Below are 12,678 nucleotides of genomic sequence, written 5' to 3' on the forward strand. Positions count from 1 at the left end.
TTGTTGGAAAATCCTTCCCGATCGACAGATCTTCCAAAAGCGAAGAGAAGGCGAAATCAGTTCCACCCCAAGGGGGAACAAGAAAACAGACTTTTTAAAAACAAAAACAAAACAGTCATCATTTAAAAGTCCCGAAACAGGATGGGATGACTCTTCCCATCACACCCCACACACACACAAAAAGGAAACGGGGTGGGGGAGGAGAAAGAGTAGAGTACAATTCAAAGCCACCCACCTACCTCCTTGTAAAGTCAGATTTCAGATCTGGAAGGCGGGAGGAGAAGGAATAAATAAATAAATATTAAAAGAAGGAGTGTTGGGGAGAGGGGAAGGCAACACATGACCGGACTTTCTCCGCTTCTTTTTTGGGCTTTCCAGGTTTTAAGACGAGTTTTGTTTTGTTTTCTCCAAAGAGTGGGTGAGGGGGGGGAAACACGCGAAACATACAATAAAGCACACGCGCGCGCACGCACACACCCCTCCAAAAGAAAGAAAAGGGAAACCTGGGATGCAAAAGTGCAGTCACAAAAAAACCTCGCAAGTTCCCCCACCCTCAGCGTAAATATAAAATACATTCATTTAAAAAAAGAAAAGAAATAAGCGTTCCGCTTCAGGCCTGGCCGGTGGGCTTCCTCTGCCTCCTCGCCTCCCTCTCTCTGCCCGCTCCCTCCCCACTGCGCGCAGACCCTCCCTCGCCTCTCCCTCCACCATCCTAGCTGCCCCATCGCGGCCGAGCCTTCCCCCCCAACTCCCACCCACCCACCCGGGCCACACGAGAGTCACTCACTCACACGCGCGCGCCCCGATCCCTCCGGCTTCACTTTTTATTTTTCATTTTTTAACACCCTGAATTAAAACCCTTCCTCCCGCTCTCTCTCTCTCTCTCTCTCTCTCTCTCTCTCTCTCTCTCTCTCTCTCTCTCCACCCCCCCCCGCTTCCTGCAATCCCTCTCTCTTCCCCACCCCCTCTGCACCTCCCCCTTTTCCTCTTTTTTCCCATTTTTTTTTTTTTAGCCTTGAGCTCCCGCCATTTCCGCCCAGTCACCCGGATGCTACTCACAAAACAGCTCCAGAAAAAAGAGAAAGGATCATTGCACCCACCAGAGATGCCAGGGAGATATATATAGAGAGAGAGATCAGATCTAGACCAATGCAAGAAGGATAGAGGTTTCCCCTCCACTGGATAGATAGATAGATATATATATTTATGAATGGTACCTGGGTGGGAGAGGGGGCGCTGGGTAGGTTGCTAAGTGGGTGGGTGGATAGGTGGGTGGGGAGCAGAGGGGGTGGGGAGACAGAGAGAGACTTGGATCCCAGGAGGCGAGTCCGTGGGCTGAGCAAAAGTTGGCCAAAGGAGAGCCGAAGAGGCAAGCCGCGCACTTTTGGCCCGCGGCTCTCCCCACCCGGCCCGCGGCCCGCCTTGGGGTGGCTGGACTCCATCTGCCCGCTTTTGCGCAAGAGGCTGGCTGGCTCCAGCTCGCGTCTCCCGGCTTCTCCCCCGTCCAGGTCTGCGGGTGGGCGTCGAAGGGAGGGAGAGAAGGGAAGAAAGAGAGAGGAGCTGGGAAGAAGGAGGGAAGGAGCGCGCGAGAGAGAGAGAGAGAGAGAGACAAGAGAGGGGAGAAACACTCCAGTACAAACCTCATGGCTTCCCATCTCCAGCCTCCATCTTTGACTAGTTGACATTCACCTCCTGCCTGACCAAATTCTCCATTAGCATACTTCCCTCTCCATTGGTCCTTCCTTGCGCTAGTCTTTGCCACCGCCTCTCCCATTGGCTGGCACGGGGGACATTTAAAAATATCATCCCATCTCCCATTGGCCGGCCCGGACTGTCGCGTCACAGCAACTCTTTATTTTAACAATGAATGCACAAACACATTCTTCCATTCACAAATTCCCCCCCCCCTTCTCTCTCCCTGTACTTTTTTTGCCCGCCTTTTCTTCAACTAGATTTTCATTGATTTTGTGTGTGTGTGTGTGTGCATGTGTGTGTTTCAACTAAGGGGGTCCCGGTTGTAAACAGATAAATCAAAGGCGAACAGAGAGAAAAAACTTGTACAAATATTATTTTCTAAGGCTCCCTCTCCCTATCCTGTTTGAAGGGGTGGATGTTTGGAGGGCCATTTAATTCCAAGCGGCTTTTAGCGAAGAGGTGTGGTCACAGGGATGTTTTTTTTTCCTTTGCCAAACAGATTGTAACTGTTTTTCTAAGTGATTCCCCCCTGCTCCCCCAGTACCAGAAGGCAAACTTCAGAGAGATTCGACATGGTTAATAAAGAAATTGCTAAGCTGTTAGCATTGTTGTCTTTAATTTTGACTCTATAAAAGAAAACAATGATTTTTTTCTCTCTCCCAACCGAGTTGTACAGAACAGTCGCTGGCCTGTTTAACTTCATACATGCAGAATCTAATAAGACCAAATTCGTTTCAATTGCAATTTACTAGATCCTCTACTTTATAGCCGGTCTTTTCAATACTTCTTCCAACATTCAATTTATTTTCTTTTGCAAAAATTGATAATGAAGCATGATGGAAAGCATAATTATTATATTAAAAGTTTGGAGGGGCTCAGGTCTTCCCATAACCCTTCCTTTTCTAATAAAAAGGCTGCTTTCTATACAAACAAAGAAAAGCAAGCTTGAAACACAACAATCCAGAAGTTTGTTGACTTTTCTTGCTGCTGAAAGAGTTATGACCAACATTAAAAACAATACCTCCGCGTGGCTGTACAATTATTCCTCCAAGGTTTCAATCCAATTTAATTTTGTTCAGAACCCAGGAATGTATAGAAAGGATTGTGCAATTTATTTATTTTTAAAAACCCAAACAAAAACCAATTGATTTCCAAAAATGCATTTTTTCCCCTTTTCAAACAATTCTCTTTGCAAATCTAGTTGTGCTGTACATTGTGAATCTGAACTAAAATCTTTTCTATAAGAAAAAAAAGTTATTTCAGATGACTATTTTATGGTATGGGGACATGGGAGTGTACTTTTGTCCAAAATACTAGCTTGCATGTTTTCCCTCACCCCAAATGGTGCTTAAATCTGATCTGAAATTCTTGCAGTCTTTGCTGCCTATATCTTTCCCCCAACAAAAGTAAATTAAGCGTCCTGGGCAAATAAGATATAGACCGTTTCAAACAACAACAACAACAACAGAAAACAACATTTTTAATGCTGCACCTTTGAGGTCTGATGGCATTTTTTCTAATACAAAAAATGGGGGTGTGATTGCCCTGTATAGCAAAATGTGAGGGGGCTTTTTGGGTTGAAATTGGGTGGGGACATTTAAGCAATGGGGTTTGGCTTGGATTCCCTCTCTCTCTTTTTGGGAGATGGGAATGATGAGGGTCACTGAGCTGTGAAATCTCGCATTCCTGTCCAATGGAGCTGAAATAATGGTATTGTTCCCTGGAAAAGAGGTTGCTTTTCTCCCCTACATTCTGCTGCCTGATCTGCAGGGACCTGATTGTGCAGTTAATCAGCAAAAAAACGTTTGATCTAAGGCAGGGCGTGAATTCAAAAGGGCGGGGAGGGACGGGGGGGGGGGAGGCGGGGAAATTCAAGAAGGATTCTTCTTTCTGTTAGGAAACGTTTCTGAATCCAAAATGGCAGACATTTGAAAGTTGGGGGGGGGGGAGAGAGAGAGAACAGAAACTGTTCTGGGGTCCTTAGTCTGCAATAGATTGCCACAAACAAGAATCATATAACTTGTTCTTTCTTAGGAAGTTTGGGGGGGGGAGAAGCTTATGTCACTTTACTGCCGGGGGGGGGGCGGATAAAAAACATGAGTGAAAGGCCAACTGTCCCATCTCCTGGATCCCCTCCGATTTTGGGGGGTATATATCATTTCCTTCTCATATTTTCTGTGCAATTGCAGTGCAATGTTTGTGTGCGTGTTCTGTGCGGAGCAGAGATATTGAGTCCTGCATGCCACAAAGTTTTTTTTCCCTTTGTAAGCCTCTTTAAACCTCACAATGCAACAGGTAAGGTTTGAATTGCTTCCCATTCCCCCCCCCCCTTCTGCTCAGCAGTCCCCGACATAGATTCTCAGAAGCCAAACCCATTGAATTCAATGGGGCTGACTCCCGGGTAAGTGTGGTTAGAGGAAACTGCAACCTAAACCTGGTAAGGAGTCTCAACAAACGTGCAAATTTCTATTTGCCTTGTTCTTTCTAAACTGGAAAAGAATGCCCAGACTCTCACGGTGGCTCTGTCCTTGTTGTTGTTTTTTAATTCATTCATTCTTATGCTTCTTCTGCCTGCACATCCAATCTGAAGGAATATCCAGGTCTTTAAAAAAAAAATAAAAATGCAAACCTAAACACACTCACAAGCAAGGAACAATGGCAGCTTTACTACTGAGTAAAAGCGTCGGATTCCACCGTTGGCTCAATATTGTGCATAGGACTGTACTGTTGCTTCAGAGTTGTATGTTTAGTGACACATGTGGTTGTTGGGGAGGGGGGGTAAGGAGGAAAATGGTGGTTTGCATTTCCAAAAGTGAATTCCTAACTTCACAATCTGGGGAAGGGGCGCGGGGGGTGGGGCAGAGCCTACTTTTCCCATCACATTTGCAGCAACAACCGCAAAAAAACATATATTCTTTCATGCAAGAAATTGAGATTGCAAAAATCCTTTTATCTGTTAACAAAAGGCACACTCCACAGAGAATTTCTTCTGGGTGAACCTAAATGGGGTTTGTGCAGGAGAATTTCAGGATGCATTTGACGCAAATAAATAATTGTTTCCCGCTTTCTCCTTCCTTCCTTTTCTGCCCGTCCACCTTCCCAGTTAAAAGAGTTATTCAAACGCTCAAGAAGTTTCCTCTTCAGTTCTAGACCTAATTACACAAGGGAAAGGGAGAACTCAAATCTTTCCTCTTTTCTTTCTCTTTGCATGATGTTGGGAGTGCAGCTAAATCTATTAAAATGCAGATAATTTTTTGTAATTTTTTTAAAAAATCGTAGAATACATCCAGGCTATGAGTGGAGATCACATTGGGGTTTTTGTTCCAGAAAATGTAGACTGTTTTCCTGCCCTCTCCTCTCCCCCCCCCTCCAGCGTAGGGTCTTTCCATGTGATGTCATAAGGGCGGAGTTTCCAGATGTTTGCTTTCCTCTATCTGCCTCAGTTCAAGGCCTCATGACTGTTCAATCTGGGGCAGGCAGGCATGGCTGATTTTGTAATGAGACCCCTGCCACACTAATATCTTTTAACCATTATTTTTAATTGCCTTCTTTTTTTTAAAAAAAAGTTTGTTTCTATTTCCTTTTTCATTTGTCTGCTGCCCTGGCCAGCACAAACCTATGGCTGTTGCTCACCCACCTCCCACCATTAAGAAGTGTGGAAAAGAAAATGTACAAAATGAGGCAACGCCTATCTCTTCACTCTAGATGCAAAGATAAAAAAGTTATGAATGGGTGCTAGACTCAGAAAGGAGATAGTTGGGCAAGACAGGGGCCAGGGCAGGGGAGAGACGTATTGTGAATTAAACTACCAAATCAGTTTGGGGAGAGAACATTACATTATGTTTACTCATGCCTGACTCATTATTGCAAGGGATTCTCAGTACAAAAACTGCCAGCTGAAAAACATTGTTAATATTTTGAAGAGGAGGAGACCTCAAGAAAACACAGGGAGGAAAATGGTTGGTACTGCAGGTTTGAGGGCAAAAATTGAGAGGAGAAATTGCTATATAGGATATTGTGATCTGTCATGTATAATTTAATATGTAAAAGTTGACAGGTTTGGCCAAATTTTCCCCTTTCCCTAAAGTATGGTTGTGTCTTCCAAATTCTTTCTCAACTTAAAGCAGGTACTCCTAACATTAATGGATATATCTTAGTCTTCCTCCCACACTCTTTGATTTCAGGACTGTGACCATTTTGTTTGAACCGTCTGTCATTCAAGTGTGTGTGTGTGTGTGTGTGTGTGTGTGTGTGTGTGTATCTGGATGGGGGGAATACTTTGTACATATGTTGCTGACAGTATTACTGAATTAGATGATGTTAATACTATGTCGCAAAAATAAGTGTTGCATGTTAGAAAGTTGTAACTAAATATGTGGGTTGTTACTTTTTAAACAATATAAGCACAAAATTGCTAGCCCTGCATCCAAAAAATATGCCTGGGACTGGGACGTTTTTATTAAATTTTAAAAAAATTGTCAAACAGTGCATTTAAGATTTTAAAGTGTGCCCTACACGCTCAAATCATGTCCTTAGTTATACCATTAATTACTATAATAGGGTGTATACTGAGCTATTTTCTTAATAAACCCTTTCCTGATTAGATTGGAAATAAAGTATAGAGAGTAGAACCTGACAGTTCTTTCAACCAATGATTACTATAAATCAAAGACAGTGAGATACAGGCAACCTCAAGTGTGTCAGATGCATTTCCTATCAATATTTGCTGATCCATAATTTTTTGGGGGGTGGGGGGAGGGTACTTTCAAATTAAATATCTCCACAGAACAGCGTCTGTTGTTTCATTTATTTGGGCATGAGGTAGGCTGAAGCTGCTGTGCTGCAAACCTGTATGAGTGAAGAATTGGGGAGGGAGCCCTTCTGAAATGTGAAAATGATGTGTAAAGGGGGGGGGGGGAATGAGGCATTTAGTAAGTGCACACAAAGCAAAACGAGGACAAAAAAAGCCCTGTTTAACCACCCCCCTCCTCGCATCTCTAAGGCTGTTTAGACCCAGGACCTGCGTAAAGTCTGCACCTTCTTTTAGCTTTCTGGACCTCCCCACAAACGACACGCACATCTGGAATTTGGGGAGGGCCATTATCCAGTTAATAAACCAGAGTCAAGCCACTCTTTACAATATCGGTGATCCAACATGAAACGCAAGTTTGGAGACTCCTAAATGCAAGAAAAATAAAATAAATCAAAGTTGCCCAGGCGATACACCCTCCTTTCTCTGAGCTTTGGGGATGATCGTTCAGAGTAATGCCTTTAATTCTAAAATAACTCCTCAAATCGCAACCTTCCTCAAGTCTCTGTGGGCAAACCTTCCTCTCCCCCCCCCCCGCCAAATAGGAGTCCAATGTTCACTCCCTCTTTACTCTTCCCTCCCTTCCCCCAATGGGGAGGTCTTTACCTTCCTTTCTTTACACCCCCCACCTAAAGAAAAAAGAAAGAAAGAAGAAACTCCCTTCACTTCTGTTTCAGGCCCTGGGCATCGATTAACTCCTTCGGTGCTGCCCTTTCTAAGCAAGCCCTTGCCTCTCTCTCTCTCTCTCCCTCCCTCTCCCACCGACACACATTCCGCCTCCTTTTGGCGTTGCTGCTGGAGGGATCGGTTCACACGCTGCCCCCACCAAGCCCCAGTTGCCTTTTTTCTCAACCGGCGACCCATTTTAACGACCCCTTTTGAAGCTGGTTTCACTTAATGGCTCTCACTCTCTCTGGATGTGTGTGCGCTCCATCCGGTTTGGGATGTGTGTGTGCGCGCCTTTGCGCGCGTGGATGGGGAGGGCGACATGAAACGGATTGCAGGTTTCCTCTGTGCCATGAAAGTGCGCGCGGCAGCAGAGGGTGGACTCAGTGAGTGTGAGAAAAGTGTGTGATGGGGGGGGTGAGAGAGAGAGAGAGAGAGAGAGAGAGAGAGAGAGAGAGAGAGAGAGAGAGAGTTTGGAAATCTAGCCATGCAAGAGATGGGGGAAGCACCAGGCAGTGAAATGGTTAATAGCCACTGGCTGGTCTCATTGATTAGTATTGATGGCTTTTGAGAGTTTTAATAGATGCCTTGTTTGTGGGAGGTGGGGGGGACCGCCTTGCCCTGTATCTCCTCGTTGTTGTTGAATCCTGGCTTCTAATTGCAGCCACTGCATTCCTTCTGAGTGGGTGGTATCACCTTTTCCTACCCAGGGAAGGCCTGGTTTTTTTGGTTGTTTCTTTCTTTTTTTAAAAAAAAAATCCCTTTCATGTGTCGGAAAATCAATAGGCAAGGACTCTGAGTAGAAGTTATAAAACACAGGCAACAAAACAAAACCTTCCTTTTCTTTCTTTCTCCCCCCACTCCCTCCTCTCACCCCCACCTTACCCCCCCAAAAAAACACACACAAGCCTGGGGTATTGTAAAACACTGCAGAGAATGTAAAGTCTTCAAGTTTTGACCAAACAAAAGGGTAATGTTACTTTCGCCAAACTTTAAAAAAAACATTTATTTTATTTTATTTTATTTTATTTTACAGCTGCTGCTCGGATCCTTACATCCGCTTGGAAGAGGCATTTGTGGCCAGAGGTTGTGTGTCTGAGAGTGTGACTGTGTTGCGAGGTCACCAATTCACTTTCACAACAACTTCCCAGTCTCTGATGCAGTGTGTCCAGGGACTGGCTTTAGGTAGACTCCATCCCAGTGTTTAAATAGTTAAAAAAGAAATAAGGGGGGGTGCAGAAATATAGTGGGAGGAGCCAACTAAACCTTTAAAAAAAACCCCAAAGTAAATTAATCTTTCTACTTGTTTAAAAAGGTAAGCACAAGGAGTTGCTAGCAAATTCTGGGTGAGACAGATTGAGCTTTGAAGAGAAAGGGGCTCCCATTTTGTAACTTTAAAGCTCTTTCTAACCTTCCAAGTCTGTTTTTCTTTGTGTGCATGTGGGGTTTTTTATTTTAAAAAATAAAAAAAAATCCTCGCTTAAATTATACTCATCCAGCTTTTAAGTGGACTTTGTGATAACTCCCCCTCTCTTCCTTCTTCTATGCCCTAATTTCTTTTCTATTGAGGAAAGGAGGGAATGGTTGTTAAATGGTTTTAAAGGAAGGGGTTAGCATTGGAGAAATAAATCAATTCCTTTCTGGCATCTAACTTTCAATTCATAACATTGGTTTCATATAGCTATTTCATTAGGATGGAATAACTCACCTGTAAGTAATTATACTTGACTTGCTTTCTAAGAGAAACCTGGGCAAGTTTGGGGAAGGAAGGAAGGTGACTTAACAGAAATATCGTGCAGCTTTGACATGGGAATATAAAAGTGAATTAGATATATTCTTTATTAAAGCACAAACCTATCTTAATGATCTTTGCAAGCAATTGTTTCCATGGAGCTCTGCTTTTTCCAGATTTTGCTAGATACACACAGGGGTCTGGGGACTGCAGGATGCTCAGAAAACCTTTGATCAACAAGGGAGGTGTTACAAAATGAACTCAGAAAGTATTGTCCTAAATTTCATTTTGACTTTGCAAAGAAAAGCACTTGCTACAAATGCGAGAAAACTCTTGTATTGCTTCATGTATGCAGGCACATGACATTGCTTCTCCCCCTTTTGCTCAGAAACTTCTTTTTAAAATATCTTGTTTTAACCACATGCTGCAAAATGGTTTAAACTGCCTTTTTCAAGGTCCTGTCTAGCACTATTTATATCTTTTACTTAATAAAAAATATATCTCTATATGCAATTAATTTTGTGCAAAATATTATCTTTGGGATCAAACTTGGAAGTGCCTAAAGTGTTTGCTGTGATTTCTTTTCTTAAAGCAGATTAGTCTTCTGTTTTTTTGGTTCACATTCATTTTTATGTTGTAGCAATTGTTTTCTAACCATTGTAACCTGGGGAAATTCAGCAAAATCTGAAGTAGCATCTTTCTTTCTTTTTCCACCTGAAAAGATTTGTAAATGTAAGAAACCTTTTCTAAATAATTTATTTTCAGCTCTGATTTATTACTGTGAGGCTATGATTTGCTTTAAACGATTTAAGAAAAAAATGACAAATTAAATGCCTTTTTGGAATAAAAAAGGAAGCACCCCTTTGCAGCCGAAATTGCATGTGTGATATATTTTTTTAAACTCAACTTTCAAGCCTTTTAAATTGAGGTTTCGCCTATGGAGGAGAAAAACAATTGTATTCTGAAATAGTCAAACATTTTCAAAAGACCACTATAGCAAATTCTGTAATTGTAATGCAGTTCAGATTGTTTTAATTTTAATCCAGTACATATTTGTGGTTTATTTTGAAGCAAGCAATTCATGGCAGCTTTTATCAAAAAAATAATAATTAAAAATAGGATTTGATTTATGCTTTTGCCTGTGCAGCCCTTATTTTTCAAGAATCTGTAGTTAGCCTTCCTCAAATAAATACCTAACCCTAAGCAGCATGGAAGAGAAACATTATAGTCACCAACATTTCCCACAAATGCAAAGGTTCAGAAGTCTTAACATATTTTTCTCCAGAATGTTTGAGTTGACTTATCAGTTTGACCCTCACTACAACTTACAGAGAGGCTTGTGGAGAGAAGATCACTGCTTAGATCATATGACAAAATTGTCTGTGTGGCTATAATTTTGATAGCTTCAGAAGAAGAAGAAATCAGCAGGGAAGTCTGATGGATTTATCTCAGGGTAGAAACTTGCTTCTTAAGCCAAAAATTAGTACCCAAAAAGTCCATGAGAAAATCACTTTTCCTCCCCTTTGTGACATTTTCATTAGCTTATATGGCAAATGAAAGAAATACCTATGGGGGGGTCATTTTTACTATACTAATAAAATGGCACATTTATATTGCTGCCATTTCTTTTAAAACGTGGCCGTTTCTTTCAGTTTTTATAAGGAGATTTGCTTTTCTACATGAAAATATCTCTGTAAATAACCAGGGTACCAAAAACACAGTTTAGTTAAATGTTTCTGTTCATTGCACAGCATTTCAATTAATATGCAATGAATTTGGGTTTTTTAAATTGACCTGAAAGCACTGCTGTATAAAAATCTTTTTGATAATAAGAATACCTTATTGTGATGTATTCATCCATTTCTTTTAATTTCCATTTGATGCATCTAAATCTTCACAACTACAGTCCTCCTTTGTAGACTGTTCAAAAAGAAAACAAATTTTCTTTCATAAACTTGATAATCAATATGTCTGAGATCTTGTACCTTGTTACATGTATTTATATCCATTCATTTCAGTGGGTTTCAACATGCCCAGGTGGGCAATGTCTTTTATTTGATTATGAACATGCTTTTTTCTAATTGACATTTTAAGTCTCCTTTACTAGAAGTAGCTTTCCATTGCCACCAAATATTAGTAAGAAATTTCAAACGTTTACTCACTACTGTACTAATTCATCCTGAAAATCTTAAGCATTAATTCCTGAATTATTATTATTATTTACACATTCCCATGGAATGTTTCTGGTTGAAATCAATTAAAGGTTACAAAAAAAATGTTCATCAACATTCTTATATGTATATGAGAATGAAAGATGTTGAAACCATTCAAAAATCCTCTTTATCAGTTGAAAGGCAAGATGAAAGCACATGTATGTGTGTGTGTGTTTGTGTATGGCAACTTTGATTAAAATGTTACGGGCACATGCTAATTAATATCTTGCAAGCTGTCAAAAAAATTGACATGTTCTCTCAATCTGAACAAATAACTTTAAACAAATGGATATTGTTAATTTTTTAATTTTTTTTTAAAAACTCATTACCTGTGTAATATTGGCACATATTATTTATTATTGAAAAAATATTTATTGCTACAAATCAGTGCCTGGAATCATGAACTCAGGTTTCTAAAGCTTTTCCCAGCTAAGCATCACACCTGCCTTAGTCCCAACAGAGAGCTACAACTTCATCACAAATCTTCAGCTGTTGGGTTAATGGCTGTAGGAAAGCTCAAAACAAAATGCAGATAAAACTTCCTAGAAATTCCTCTTAAAACAAACATTATTATTTTTTAAAGCAGTTTCTTTTTTTCCTCTCAGAGGGGGAAGGGGGAATTTGATTGTGGCACTCAAGCTGTTAACACTGCATAAATTGTTACAGTTATGCAAAAACTTCTTCAAAAATGGTTTCTTAAGGGTTGCATTTGTCCGACCTGATCATTTCCTATAGTGCAGTCCCCTCTTGAGCAGGAGGAATGAAGAATCTGGGGCTGTTCGATGCCTATTTCTTTGCCCAGATCTTTAAACACACACAGAGACACACATGGAAGAGGAAATCCCATCGATTTCAAGTGTCTGCTTAGGATTCCATCCATAGCATTTTCCCTAGCTGGGTTGGTGGAATTAATTTAGTCTACCTGAAGGCACTGAAAACATTTTGATTCGCTTTGACCCGGTGTGGACACCCAAATATAGCCCGCAGGTTTGATTTTATACGTCTAAACTTTTAAAAGAAAAACCTAGAAGTTGCTTAAGCAAACACCTGAATGATAACCATGCACACCTGGTCAAAAGAAATGGCAATGGACGAAGACTCTCAAAAGTTTTGTTAAAATGGGGTAGCGATGGAAAAGCAGAGAGGCGAGCAAAATGGCTGTTCAAGAAGTTGAGAAGTGATATATTGCCTATTTGCTTCCTGAAGAGGAATGAGGAAGGATAGGGAAGAAGTGCTTAATTTTAGGTCAATAAGTCTACTGGTATTGGGTACCCAAAGTGACTTGGATGTTAGGTTTCAACCTGGACATATCTGGGCGCTCTAAGGATGAACAAGACAAGAACGGTCACAGAGGTTTGAGCACCTGCAAATGCTATGGAAATTATTTGTAACAATACTTAAAAATTTAAAGTAACATATGGTGTGGAAAGCCGCTTCCTGCCAACTCAGACAATTAGTCCATTTGGACCAGTACTGCCTACTTTGACTATCAGTATCTCTCTAGGGTCTCAGGCAGTGACAAGTGTTCCCCTTCTCCAGCTATCTACAGTCCTTTGACTGCA

The sequence above is a fragment of the Podarcis filfolensis genome (genome assembly GCF_964270895.1).
Source record: "Podarcis filfolensis genome assembly, chromosome: 16".
In the NCBI taxonomy this organism is placed as follows: domain Eukaryota; kingdom Metazoa; phylum Chordata; class Lepidosauria; order Squamata; family Lacertidae; genus Podarcis; species Podarcis filfolensis.